The sequence below is a fragment of the Gambusia affinis genome, linkage group LG13 (assembly GCF_019740435.1).
Source record: "Gambusia affinis linkage group LG13, SWU_Gaff_1.0, whole genome shotgun sequence".
Classification (NCBI taxonomy): domain Eukaryota; kingdom Metazoa; phylum Chordata; class Actinopteri; order Cyprinodontiformes; family Poeciliidae; genus Gambusia; species Gambusia affinis.
The window spans coordinates 4954224-4969534 of NC_057880.1; the positions used below are offsets into that span (position 1 = coordinate 4954224).

A 15311-nucleotide genomic window follows, 5' to 3' on the forward strand; every position below is an offset into this window, starting at 1 on the left:
ATAGGCAAATACAGCTTCTTTCCTTGTTTCTTTTTTCCTCCAAATGACATTCCAGAAACCCATGTTCCAACCACAACGGAAAACTCAATTTGTGGATAATTGCGAAGCTTTTAGGAGAGAACTTGGGAGACCACCGCTGAACAGCATGGCGTTCGCAACGGCAGCGGTCACAGTAGACGGTGTCTGAGGAATTTCCTGAACGTGGGAAAGTCCTAATAGCAGCAAATTTGCGTGCTTGTTTAATTGTTTTTCACAAGAGACAAAGAGATGCCTGAGAAAAAAAAAGTTGCCTTTTTGAAATCAGACCAATAGCATTTGCAGATTTCAGTACTCAACCCCAGGCTCGACACTACAGCTTTACTCCATTCTCCCATGTAAAACTGCTCGAGCTCTGTCCGGTTGCAATAGCACCATTTGACTAGACCTGTATTGAATTAGGTCAGTCACTTTAAAAATAAATATAAATATTTATGCAAACACTTAATTTTATGTTTCAAATTTGTGTTTAATTATTATTTTTGGAGACATTAAAGACTTTAACATTAAAGGGTTAAAGGGTTAAAAAGAAAATCTTGATTGATTTGTAAAAGGAATAAGACGGTAAAGCATCCAAGTGGGTGAACACTATTTGTAGGCAATGTAAATGTTTTGCTAAGAATCCGTCTGACAGGATCCAAGGTATTCTGTTTACAAGCCTCAGGAGCAGAAAGACGGGGGAAAAGGTCAATATTTCAATGCCTGGCCTCTGGTCCTGCATGTTTTCCTTTGGTAATGCATGGAAATGAAATCTCTCGATAATCATCAGGCTTCTGCTGAAAGGTGTCTAAAAGATTGCACAGACAGGCCGCAGGAGAGCTCGCTTTCTGTGACGTACAACAATGCGGCTGTGCCTTCATCAAAAAGAAACTAAGTCAAATTCTCACTGAGATCGCTTAGTCTAGTGGATGGACAGGGACGTCTATTCTTTAGTCCTGGAAATGTTCTTCAGGTGATCGAAGGCCGACTTTGTAACTGTCTTTATGTTACTCTAAAGGTCCAGGTCTCAGTCCATCACTACACTCAGATTTCTGGCCTGATCACTATTTTCTAGCACATGTTCTGTTCTCATTCTGCACCCTCCAAGGTGTGGTGGCCTGCCTTAATCAGTTTTTGTCCATGTGTAACATAGAAGGTAAGGTAAGGTTATTTTATTTATATTGCACATTTTCAGCAACAAGGCAATACAAAGAGCTTTACTTGAATTAAAATGAAATACAAACAAAACAACAAACCGGAGGAAAGAGCAAAAGAAGAAAAAGAATCTAATGTTGATCTAAAGAATGTGAACTTGGTGCTCCTGTTCAGGGTCGCTAGATAAGTATACTCTGGTCTAATTCCATTTCTGGGTTGGAACAACGGGAGTCTGAAAAGAATCTAATAATGTTGAGCCAAAGTATGCAAACTAGATACTCCTACTCAGGGTTGGTAGATAAGTCCAAGTAAGTATCCTCTGGTCTAATTCCTTTTCTGGGTTGGAAGAACGTTAGTCTAAGACGTAGTTGCTAAGGTAGCTGTCTCCAGTCTTAATGTTACAGTTATGTAACCAGCAGCAGAGTGCTTTTGAGCAGATAGACGAGATAGAGGAGAGATACAAAACAATGTGCTCCATAAACAATACCTGACTGTGGACACTGTGAAAACCACTTTGATTTCTGTAAGCCTGTGTCTTTAAGTTTAGAAGCCCTTACCATATATTTCTTCTTCAGTGGTATTATTTTGGCTAACCTGTTTGTGCCCACTGCCATCTCAAAATTTTGTATTCTAGTTTTGCTATTTATTTTTTATAAAAATGCTTCCAGTTTATTTTTTAGATTAATTGAGTACATTTTCGTAATGTTTATGAATCTTTATCATTTCTCTTGATTAAACAAGAGAGTCAAAAGTCGTGATTTGGACACTATGGTAAGTTCTTCCTTTACATAGAAAGTCCATGATAGAGGCAGTGAGTAAAAACTGATCAGTGAGGTATAATATAAAGACCGTTGGTGTTTTATCCTAAAAACGGATCAGTAATACATTAAGAGAAACAAAGCCAAATAAAATTTGGCTTGACTGTTGGTTGACAAATGCAACTGCACATTTATTGCGGGTGTCCATCAACAGTCTGTGGATGAAGTTAGGATGAATACTATGTCAGAGAAGAAAAATTCTCGTAGTGTGCAGAGAATTTTTGCAAGACGTGTCGCTGACAGTTGTTCTTGATTGGTCACATTGTATTTCCATGTCTAGCCAGAATAACGCATGTCAGAAAGCACAAGATCCTTAACTAAATCCCTTTTAAGCAAATATTAATTCAATCTGGGGGCTGCACAGTGGCGTAGTTGGTAGAGCTGTTGCCTTGCAGCAAGAAGGTCCTGGGTTCGATTCCCGGCCCGGGGTCTTTCTGCATGGAGTTTGCATGTTCTCCCTGTGCATGGTGGGTTCTCTCCGGGTTCTCCGGCTTCCTCCCACAGTCCAAAAACATGACTGTCAGGTTAATTGGGCTCTCTAAATTCTCCCTAGGTGTGAGTGTGTGTGTGAATGGTTGTGTGTCTTGTGTGTCTCTGTGTTGCCCTGCGACAGACTGACGACCTGTCCAGGGTGAACCCGCCTCTCGCCCGGGACGTAGCTGGAGATAAACCAGCAACCCTCCTGACCCCATTAGGGACAAGGGTGAATAGAAAATGGATGGCTGGATGGATTAATTCAATCTTGTGACAGAGCAGGAGGCTGAGATCTCGTTGGCCTGCAGGGGGCGATCCTGAAGCCCTATTTTCACTCAGTGGTGGCATTGGCCATTTTCTAAGGCAAGGGCACTCAAATCCTGAACTAAATGGAAATTTCCCCACTGTGGGACATAAAGCAAATTATAATTTTTTTGTTTCCTGTTTCCTATTTCTTCTTATGACCTTATTTTAACTCCAACATGCATTCAAGTGAAGTTGGAAACCAAACCCTTCCATATGAATTCAGATATTAATAACGTGAGGCTTTTTAAGTACATTAAGTTGGACTCTAATGATGGTCACTTTCTGTTCAGCAATTTCAGATTAAAGGGGCTGAATCCAAAGTCATGTCTCATTATTCAGATATTATTTTGGAAAAAAGCAAAAGTAAAATAAAATAAAATTCAGATTTACTGAAATTCACTACTTTGTGGTGATCTGTCACTTAAAATTCTGATAAAATAGATTGAAGTTTGTGACTCCAGAGGGACAAAATAGGTATGAAGCTCATGAAACCATGTGGGCCTGTTGAATCAAATGTCTTCTGAAATTTCATAACGCCTTCGTCAAAGTATGTCCATCATTTAATCAGCTGTTTTCCTTCCGGCTGTTTGTTGACACGCCTGAGTGTTGCTCTGATGCAGCTAATGATGCAAACTAAGTATCAACCTTGTAGTAATGAGACAACTGGTAGTCACTTGATACTGACACAGTAACCTTGTTAACCCTAGGGAAGCAACTGCATCCCAAAGAGCCGCCTTGTCCTGACGTGGAAAAAAAAAAGGAAAAAGAAAACAAACATGTGATTGCTGAAAACAATCAGAATGGGAAGTTGAGTTTCAACACGTTCACAAAAGCTTATGTCTGATTGTGAATGCATAGATGGAAGATGAAAGGCACAGATTTATTTACTGAGTGAATATTGTTTGGTTCAACACCTCTTCCTGACATGAGCACCACACATGCACGCCTCGCTACAGTCTCAGTGTTTCCATTTCTGTGTCTGTAATAAGAAAACATCGCCATCAGCATCAGAGTGACAGAAGGATCTCCGTTCAGTGCATCTCTCACGTGAGCAGGGATCTGGGAAGGTGTGAAAAGATGAGAGGCTGACACACTGCTTAAGATGAATTAGGCTTTTTTGTGCTTGTTTTGGACGAGCTGTATGGAAAGGAGAAACTCACACTTTCTCTCAGATTTATTTAGTTTTTTACCATTTATATTTTTCAAGACTTTTCTTAAACATTTTACTGATAACTCCATTATCAAATTTTTTCTTTCTTTTTTGCATTTTTTTAATAACTTAACTCTCTCTAACAAAACCAATCTGTTTCTACTTCAGGAAGCTGTGATTGATATAAAACCATGGCAACTAGGCCGTTCCAAACGCTGGAAGCAGACTGTAGCGCAAGGAATTCTGGGTAAATACAACCAAAACAAACGCACGAGCCAAGTGCTAGCGGGAGAAACAGCTCATGGTCATTTATCGGAGACAAACGAGTAATCATACAACTGCTAAAATTGAATGCTACTCCAATTTTTGTTTACATTTCGTAAAATGTGTCTTCTTTGGAGCTTTGTCTGTTATTTCCTTCATTAGTTCTTGGTGCAGCGCCACCACAGGCGAAGAGTGGAAGAGGTTTTTTCAAAGGGTTTAGTTCATTTGACAGTGCAAACCACACCGGCTAAAAATGCAATAAATGTTACAATTTTGATGCGGCCAAATCTATCAGCCTCTAAGGTGTGAAAACACACTTCATCTTCTTTCCGTCCTCTCTCATGGTTTATCAGAACCGCTCCAATTCTGACTTTTTTCCCCCTCTCTCCACAAACTTTCATGCCCATTTTCATGACCTTAAATCCTTGGATTTGCATATTGGAAGATTTTTTTGCGGTTGTTTCCTTTTTATGAAACAACGTAGTTCCAACTGGACTTGAGATTCAAATTTCAAAACGTAAGCTAGCAATGATGACCTCAACCAGGAAATGAAGTTTGACTCAACTGTATGCAGCAGTATTTCAAAACCAAAGTCATGTGAACTTCCTCACTTTGGGTGACTGATCACCTCCCATGACCATTTGGGTAAAATGTGAGAGACACAATGACTACAATTATTTTTATCCTTTTCAGTTTGTGCTCACATGAACCGAAACGCCAAAACCAGAAAAATGCACTTGAGTACACAAGCCTTCCTTTTATTAGCTTGCAGGCAAAACCCATGATTTACAAAAGCATAGTACTTAATTAGACACTGAACTGTACTTACACCCCCAGAGCATCTGCAGATATACAGTAATATTTAAAAAAAATCAAATTAATTCAGTAACTCCGCTGACACACAAACTGATGTTTTCAAGCCTTTATTTCTGTCAATTATGATTATTTTCTGCTTCCATTTAAGATTGACACAAGACTAATAAAAAAAAAAAATCACTTTGAATTCGGAAATGTGGGCTTAATGAAAACTATGTTGAAAATCATCATGGTTGTTATTTTCAAAACGTACTTTTAATCTGGCGAATAAGCCTCATCACTTAATTCAAATTGTAAATAACTAATTACACATAAATGTAGGTGTGAACATGAGGAATATCTTTAGTAACGTAAAAAAAATATATATAGCCCCATCCTAAGAATGGCAAGAAATATAACGATTACTTACGCACTATAATTTTCATACATTCTAACAACGACACAAAGTTGCACAGTTGAGTTTAAAATACATCATTAAACAGATTCATGCATTTTTCAAGTGCAGAAAATGAAAGGCTTTTCAGCTAAAGCAACTAAAAGTGGAAATTAAAACCAGATATATGGAGAAAAAATAAAAGATTACCAGCCAAATGGGAAATGAAAAACACTTTGCTGATTATTAGGTTGTTCTCAAAGTATGTATAGAGTTAACTGTTAGCACTGTAACAATTAGAAGAGGCCGATATAAAGCCAAGCTGTAGGGAAGGGTTGCTGGTTCATCTCCAGCTACGTTCCGGGCGAGAGGCGGGTTCACCCTGGACAGGTCGCCAGTCTGTCGCAGGGCAACACAGAGACATACAAGACAAACAACCATTCACACACACACTCACACCTAGGGAGAATTTAGAGACCAATTAACCTGACAGTCATGTTTTTGGACTGTGGGAGGAAGCCGGAGAACCCACCATGCACAGGGAGAACATACAAACTCCATGCAGAAAGACCCCGGGCCGGGAATCGAACCCAGGACCTTTTTTCTGCAAGGCAACAGCTCTACCAACTGCGCCACTGTGCAGCCCCCCTCACAAACTGAAATTATTGAATATAAAAAACATCGATCAAACCTTAATATAGCAGAAAACTTGCACTTGATTGACTCCATGAAGTAGTTATCAGATATACAACAAAATATAGATTTAGTTTTTCAAAGGAAAGTTAAAACCTCTAGCTTTTTCCAATCTAAACAGTAAGTGTCTAAACTAGAAACCCGTCGGTTTGGACCCAGCATTCTGATGCTAAAAATTAGCATCAATGCTAAGCTTAACTAAATTGTAGTCAATAGCCTGTGGAGAGTCACAAGCATGTTGACTAACATGGACTTGCACCATTCAGTATGTTTAAATTAGTGTACAAGCTAAAATGAGCCAAAATGCTAATGTATGCCTAAATGCTGTCAGTAGCATGTAGGGTATCATTAGAATGTTGTCTTACATTCACTTGCTACATTCAGTGTCCTAAACATGGCTGATAAGTAAGAAAAATAGGTAATAGCTTATTTAAGCTAAAAGGCTAATGCTAATGCTCTGACTTGCTGTGACAGCGCCCTACCCTAAGAGAAAAAAGATAATGCAGGCTAACCTGAGAGGAAAATTGAGGCTTTTATTTTTTGAAATTTTCCATAAGCTTCATGTTAAATGGCCATGCTAATCCCATGTGTAACAATGGTTGGGTAAATTCACTTACGTCCACCAGGCCGTGAGACGAGACCAGCTGCCGCAGAGCATGTTGGGCCGCCGGATGCGGCTTTGCATGATTTCGGTCTAAAAACTCATTTCCAGTACAATTAAAATCTCCATCTATAACAACATAATCTTCAGACCCACAATTTCCCAACCTTTCCCCAATTTTTTCCAAAAAGCGCTTTTTCTCTGCATTGGTGAAGGGAGCATAAATATATTAAAAAAAAAAAAAAACATGCTAAAATGATCAAACTCTGCTTTGACTAAGACACCTCCCCTGAATGACGTGTTCCACTTCTGTAGAGTTTGGGGTGAAAGCTTTTGAGAAGAGGAAGCCCACACTGCATCCCCTCCTCCACTCTCTGCCCCAGTCTGCTTCAGTTAAATCATCACTGAGTTTCTTGTAGGTAAATAATGTCAATTTTCTTTTGGTTCAGTGTTTGATAAATTAAAGCACGTTTTTCAGCCTCCCTCGCCCCGTTAAGATTCAAAGATGCTATTTTAAAAGAATCCATATTGGGTAAGAAGCTAAAACCAACACACCAAAAAACCTATAAGAAATAATAAATTGCTGCTGTGCATCATTCTAATCATAATTGTTTCCTTACTTGGGACATTCTTCTCTTTATCCTAAAGACTTCCTGATCTGATAAACTTGATACCTCTTTGTTCTTGATGTGATACCTTACTGAGAAATAAAATGATCTTAAATTAGGAAAATAACTTAAAGTTAAATTGGATTTAGTTGATTTTATTTAGAAATAATTCGAAAAGTAAAATTTATCAGATTATCAGTGTTGATTATTTAAAATGAACGCAGTTATTTATTAATAGTTTGTAATCCTTGAATGACATTCTGATCCAGACTCTTTACCAGTTGGGGGCATCTCCATTGTTTGCCAACCGCCAAAAAAAATCGAAGAAGAAGAAGAAGAAGCCGTTGAAGACGTTTTGTTTAATTTCGAATGTTTCAAAATATTTTCGGTCCAGTTTAAATAAGCTTATGAACAACTGGTTAACTGCTGCAGAAGAAACATTCACAGAGTTTAAAGAAATAATCGTCAAAACGGAGGAAGAGATGGATGATCAGCGCAGACTGCTAGATTTTTCCCGGATTCCCCAGATAATATTACACCGAATAGGTAGGAAACACCAGCGTTTGGTTTTCCATCTCTCCAGCCGCGATTGTGGCCAGACATTTTGTCTAACTTTCGGAATCTATAAATGTTGCTTTGACAGTTTGGGTCCTGGTTAAAGTTTTAAAATAAAATAATAGGTTGTTAAGTTATATCAGTTTCATCTAGTTACAGCGAATCGTAGCATGACCAAGCATCTTTACTTTCTGCTTGTACAATAGCAAGTCAATAAAATAGTTTAATAATCAACTGTAAGTAAAATATCTTGTACACATGTTCTTTAAAAGGTCTTCTATTGAAGATATATAATGATAATTTTATCCCCGCATGCATCCGTTATTCATAAGAAGAGTAACGTAACCATGGCAACCAGCCCCGCGGCGGAGTTAGCCGGGTCGCCCTGGACTGGAGGCTTTTTTCTTTCTTTCTTTCCTTCTTTACCTCGTAGTGGTTCTATTATTTTAGGGACTCCCTCACTTGCCATATCTGTGCCCTCTGTCCCCCGCACTTTGTTCAGCATTTATAACTTTTAAACCGGTAATACGTTTTTTTTCGAGCCGCCTTTAAACTCGACAGGAGCCCGAAAATACTCCCGCAGTTTTTGCACCTGTGCTAACCGACTGAGGCATCATGCTGCTGCTGTGCAGAGGCTGGTGTGTTAAATTAATGGCAACAGACCACCAAAAGGCAAAGAACTTATAAAAACAGTTTAAAAAAAAAAATTAAATTAAAAGAATTTAATAAGTTGACTAATGCTGTCTGATGCAGATGAGGTTAGCTAAATGATGTCTAGTCATTGACTAACCTTAAACTTATCAAAAATAAGCTACTAAGTTATGATCTATGTTGAGGGGTAATACTGGCTGATTGAGGGGGGCTAGGAAGTCATAGAAGTAGTTTTACTGCAGTCAACTTTTTACTTTTACTTGACTATGAACTAATAAATACTGGTAAACTAGTTCATGAACTCATTAACTGTCAGTTCATAAGTTCTTATAATGTGCTTTTCAAGTAATGTACAAAATTTTAAGATTAATCTAAGAAATTTCCTTTTATCTTCCAGAAAATCTCTGATTTTTTTCTAGCAAATTTTCACATTTTGGAGCTCAGAAGTGTTTTTTTTTTTTTTTCCCCTAGAAAAATTCAAAGTTTTTTGGGGGCGGAAATGTACTGTGTCTACATCACATGTGTCAAATATGGCCCGCCGTAGCTTTTTATGTGACCATCTAGATTCCCAAGTTATATCAAGTAGTTCCTCTTATACCAATTAATATTTTTTGCAAATCTCCAAAATTCATGCAAAATCAACTGGTCCCCACATTTCTTTCTTTCTGATTTTACTGCAAATTTTTCCACCACTAATTGATAAAAAAAAAGAGTCAGGTTTCACATTACAGAAATTAACACTTCAAAAGCACAAAATCCCAGATGGACTGATCAGTGTGAAAAGATGTTTAATATTTCTTTCTAGAAACACGCATTGAATGCAGAAACAAACAGATGTTTATTGATATTTTAAGAGTCTAATGGGTTTTATCAATAGATCCTGACGCAATCGGCCCTTTAAGAACATTCAGATTTTTAATAAGGCCCAAAATGAAAATGGGTTTGACGCCTCTGGTCTACACTGATCCTAATACGCCGTAGTACTTACTTGAGTAGATTGATTTTGCATACAGAAATAGACTTCAAAGATTGAAAATATTAGATTCTTAGTCTAACATGATTACTCAGCATCGTTGTTTGCATTATTATTGTTTAGAGTGTACGTAGTTTCCCACTAGCAACAGTAAATCCTGAATATAAAACCGACATTTAACTAACATAACCAACATAAAATGTAATAATTCCTAAATAACAGGAATAATTATAGCTTGCACTTATTTCAAAATTTCCAATTACAAATTTGGGATTAAATTAAAAGTCTTCTCTCATGTACTTCAATAAATAAAGTTAACAATTCCTCTTTTTTTCTGTTTTCTTCCCTAGATCGCCAACGACATAACATTTATAAGGAGAAGCCATGTGACCAGGAGAGGAGCTCCACTCTGGACCAGGAGGAGTTAGAACCTCTGCAGGGGAATCAAGAACAGGAAGAGCCAGAGGATCACAAACATCAACAGAGAAAAGTGGGAGAGAAAGAAGTTGACTGCAGTCAGAGTGAAGAACAGGTTGCATCAAAACAGGAGACTGATACCTTAATGGTGGCTACAGTTTATGAGCAAACACACCACAATCAATCGGAACCAAACGGGAACCAAGTCAACTTCCAGGAAGCTGAGAACCAAAATCAGGAGAGAAGCAAACCTTTCACATGTGTCATCTGTGAAAAACATTTCACTACCAAATATGCTCTCAATGATCATATTAGAATTCATACTGGCGAAAAGCCGTTTTCATGTGGGAAACGTGGACAAAGTTTTATTCAAAAACAGGATTTAACTCAGCACATGATGATTCATACTGGTAAAAAGCCGTTTTCATGTGGGAACTGTGGACAAAGTTTCAGTCGGAAACAGAGTTTAACTCAGCACATGATGATTCATACTGGTGAAAAGCCGTTTTCATGTGGGAACTGTGGACAAAGTTTCAGTCGAAAACAGAATTTAACTCAGCACATGATGATTCATACTGGTGAAAAGCCGTTTTCATGTGGGAACTGTGGACAAAGTTTCAGTCTAAAACAGAATTTAACTCGGCACATGATGATTCATACTGGTGAAAAGCCGTTTTCATGTGGGAACTGTGGACAAAGTTTCAGTCTAAAACAGAATTTAACTCAGCACATGATGATTCATACTGGTGAAAAGCCGTTTTCATGTGGGAACTGTGGACAAAGTTTCAGTCGAAAACAGGATTTAACTCAGCACATGATGATTCATACTGGTGAAAAGCCGTTTTCATGTGGGAACTGTGGACAAAGTTTTAGTCGAAAACAGAGTTTAACTCAGCACATGATGATTCATACTGGTCAAAAGCCGTTTTCATGTGGGAACTGTGGACAAAGTTTCAGTCGAAAACAGAGTTTAACTCAGCACATGATGATTCATACTGGTGAAAAGCCGTTTTCATGTGGGAACTGTGGACAAAGTTTTATTCAAAAACAGAGTTTAACTCAGCACATGATGATTCATACTGGTGAAAAGCCGTTTTCATGTGGGAACTGTGGACAAAGTTTTATTCAAAAACAGAGTTTAACTCAGCACATGATGATTCATACTGGTGAAAAGCCGTTTTCATGTGGGAACTGTGGACAAAGTTTCAGTCTAAAACAGAGTTTAACTCAGCACATGATGATTCATACTGGTGAAAAGCCGTTTTCATGTGGGAACTGTGGACAAAGTTTTATTCAAAAACAGAGTTTAACTCAGCACATGATGATTCATACTGGTGAAAAGCCGTTTTCATGTGGGAACTGTGGACAAAGTTTCAGTCGAAAACAGAATTTAACTCAGCACATGATGATTCATACTGGTGAAAAGCCGTTTTCATGTGGGAACTGTAGACAAAGTTTTATTCAAAAACAGCATTTAACTCAGCACATGATGATTCATACTGGTGAAAAGCCGTTTTCATGTGGGAACTGTGGACAAAGTTTTAGTCGAAAACAGAATTTAACTCAGCACATGATGATTCATACTGGTGAAAAGCCGTTTTCATGTGGGAACTGTGGACAAAGTTTCAGTCGAAAACAGAATTTAACTCAGCACATGATGATTCATACTGGTGAAAAGCCGTTTTCATGTGGGAACTGTAGACAAAGTTTTAGTCGAAAACAGAATTTAACTCAGCACATGATGATTCATACTGGTGAAAAGCCGTAGAACTATTTTCCATATGTGTTCTATGTTGAGGTTTATTATAAAAGTCATGAGATGAAAACTGGAGGAATTTCTTGTTCATAAAGTGGGAAAATGGTTTAAGTTTCTAATTTGTTAAATGTGATCATTTGGATACTCAGAGATGTACAACATATACTTGAAGTATTGATTTGTATTTTTCTTTGTAGAAAGAATGAGTGGGGTGAATGTGGTTAACTTTAATACCCTTTTAATCCAAAATAAAATGTGCTGTTGTGCTCTATTTGAAGATGTTCATTAATTATTTTGCACTTTGAAATTTTCTGTATTAAAAAAATCTTTGATAGGTCTGTCTTTAAAGCAAAACTAGACTGAAACTGAAGCTGTTATTTTTTTCAAATTATATTAACCAGTCTAGGTAAAAAAATGTTATCTAATGTTAGCTATCATGTTGGCTTATGCTAGCGTGTTGGTTAACATGACTTAACCCATTAAATACGGGTGGTTTAGGTTTTAGGTAAAAAAATGTTATCTAATGTTAGCTTAAATATTAATATTATGTTGGCTTATGCTAGCGTGTTGGTTAACACGACTTAACCCATTAAATACAGGTGGTTTAGGTTTTAGGTAAAAAAATGTTACCTAATGTTAGCTTAAATTCTTTGGTTACCATGTTGCAGTATGTTAGCATAGCATTAACTAAATCCATTGAGTAAGTCAAGCTTAGCTTTTTTGTCCCAATTAAACAAAAGCTAATGTTACCTTAAATGCTACATCATGTTGGGTAACAGTAAATTAGCCTGTTGTGATTTGTAAGCAATGTTCTTAGTTGCCAGAGGAACAGAGTACTGCCTCTATCAGCTCAGATGTTCAAACTGATTAAAAATGAGGATGGATGCTTTTTACGAAAATATTCCTCGCCATCTTCCAGGTTCTTTCATCAAACAGTTGAGACAGAGTTTCACCACTATTTACCCGCTACTTTACCCGCCTTTGAAAGTATTCTTAAAAGTTTGTCCGATAATCTGCAGCTCATGTGACCAAACTAGCCAAGGAGATGAAGTTAAAACACTCAATATTGTCAACATTGTCACTCAACAATGTCTCAACATTTATGAAAATCTGGTCATTTGATAAAACACTCAACATCTCTATCTTTTAAAAAGACTCCAGAATTACTGGGTCTTTTAGAAAGATAGAGTCTCTGAGAACAGTTCTTAAAAACATAGCCAGTGTTTTCAGTGTTTTGAGCTGACTGTCCAGGAATTACCCGAGGTATTTAAAATTAGCCACAGTTTCAACAGGCTGGCCAATGAGAGAAACTAGAACCACTTTCAGGTCTTGTTAATATCATTTAAGTAGCTCTACTTTCTTAAGAAAATGAAAAGGTATGGTGTTTTGTGAGGGAATCTATCTTTTATGGGACCAATAATGCCAGAATGAATAATAAATAATAAAGACTTAAAGGTATTCCGATTAGTAATGTAATTATATCAGTTGTGTTACCACCCCCACGCCACTAGAGGCAGTAGCAAACTCGAAAAGATGCAACTGAGGAGCAGATTTAGAAGTACACCGAAAGCTACAGAATTTGTTAAAAACTGTGAGCTGCGCTGGAGTAAATAATTGAGAGAAGTTCAAATGCATGCCGACAGTGGAACTCCTTCCTAAAGATGAATATTTATCACAAATTAAAAAAAAAAAAAGAACGGGAAATAGTGCCCTCTTTACTTCCGGAGCGCAATGGTCCCATTTCCAAATAAGGTATGAGATTGACAGCGGTCCGTCCCCGCCCCTTTCTGTTTGCTGTAGCGAGCAAAGACATGAATGGCGGAAAGGTGTACAAAGTGTACTTGCATTCTTAGGGACTTCGGCGAAGTGTACTACCCACAATTCATTGCTGAATGTAACGTTTTGAGTTAAAAGGTGGATTTATGGCAATGTTTTGTTGTTTTTGCTGGTCTTTATAGAAAATTCAAGGAAAAATACAAACAAGAGTTCAGTAAAAGCAGACTAAACAGGACTGGTGTGAATGCACCCTAAGACGGTGCTAAAATTAAATTTTATTGGCAACAAGCAGCAAAAATCTATGGTACAAAAAAAGCTTCATTTTATTTAGGTATTTTTGTGGCGCCAAGGGGTCTTTATTTGCAATAGGAAGACAGAAAATATAAATTAAGTCAGGGCATTTATGCATCTAGTTAGGGCAGTGTTTCCCAACCCTGGCATTTTAAAATGCGTTTGACGCTGCCGGCGCTGAGTAGATGTCTTTGATCTTGATCAATGTGAATCTAATGATCCGCTGCGTTTGTATACGTTTGTTAGCTTTTCCGCTGTAAAGGTGCTGACGTCGTTTAGCTGAAATGCGCCCACCTCAACAAAAGACGATAGATAACAGAGTGTGGGTCGACTATTTTTAGAGTAATGTGATCCTATGATTTTACTGTGAAGTGGAAAGGTTTTTTTGTTTTGTTTGTTTAAATCTAAAACACATAAAATTTCCAATTTTTTTTATACCACATTCAATCTTTGATTTTAATCTCTTTTTTTTTTTTTGCTTACTTTCTTTTCTAAAAGCAAAATTACATATGTGTGTATAATCTTTGCTCCAAAAGGGGCTTTTATTTCAGACATACCTCCTCTGAGTTGTACGACTGAGTATCGGGGCCAGGGTATGAGAGTTTATGCCTAACTATGAGAATATAGTCAGAATATTAGCAGAATAAAGTAATTTTAAAGAGAGAAGGCTTTTAGTTATCAAGATTGAAAGTCTTGCTGCTGATAATAATTTAATACAGTAGTTTCTGTACAACTTATACCAAAGTACAAGCTCACAAGATGCTCACACTCCTCATTTTAAGTTTTTGGAGTGTTGCATTTCTCATAAAATTAGGACTCGCAATTAATATCAACAAATTTGACACAAGCCTGAAACAAATAATTCCATCGTAGAGTTGACATGATTTCAAAGACCAAAATAAATAGAAGCTGTTAAATCCATTTGCCTAACAAGAAAGTAGTGTTGCAGTTTTTGTTTTCATAACATAAAATTTGTTTTTAGATGAGTCTTTCTTTTAAAAGTACGGTAACTGTTTTCTCAGCAAAGTGCATCACAGTGTTCAGACTCCCAGAGCCATAATCATCTAGTTTTTATTTTTTTCTGTTTTCAGAGCTAATGATTAACGGTTTAACCAGCTCATGTTTTCTGCTACCTGTGTTGACCTTGGCTTGTGACCTGCACAAACAGTCCAGCTTGAGCGTCCAGTTTGGGTGCAGAAACATCACGTCCGCTGACCGAAACTAAAACATTCCTCTTGTTGTATCACAGTCAAACTGATTTAATCCAAATATAGCTTTTTTCTTTGTTTGTTTTTTTTCTATACATTGCTCTAATCTTGACCTTATCATGATTACTGGTCACAAAGAAAACCTCACCACTACAGATGAAGAAAGGACATCAGTCATTTTTGTCACAATACTATATTTCTAAAGTATGCCACAATTTATGATTCAGCTAATTTCTCTGTCTACTGCTGTGCATAAGAATCAGAAGTTGCTCCGTGTCATTGTTCTGAAAGCAGATGAAGCAAAGGACCACTTCTCTGTTCTACTGCTTTCAAAGACTGGAGATCACTGAATACCCTACAGACGCGCTTTTCCGGTTTTTCTCGTGTTTCAGTGACCCAGTTTGTAGTTCC

At 37.4% G+C, this 15311-nt stretch overlaps 1 long non-coding RNA gene across 1 annotated transcript; it reads left to right on the forward strand.

The window, feature by feature from the left end:
• Window positions 1-7622: 7622 nt before the first annotated feature.
• LOC122842223 lies at window positions 7623-10324 on the forward strand. Its single transcript, XR_006372521.1, has 2 exons — window positions 7623-7819; window positions 9803-10324. It is a non-coding gene; the product is annotated as an uncharacterized LOC122842223 (long non-coding RNA).
• The last annotated feature ends 4987 nt before the right edge of the window (window positions 10325-15311 follow it).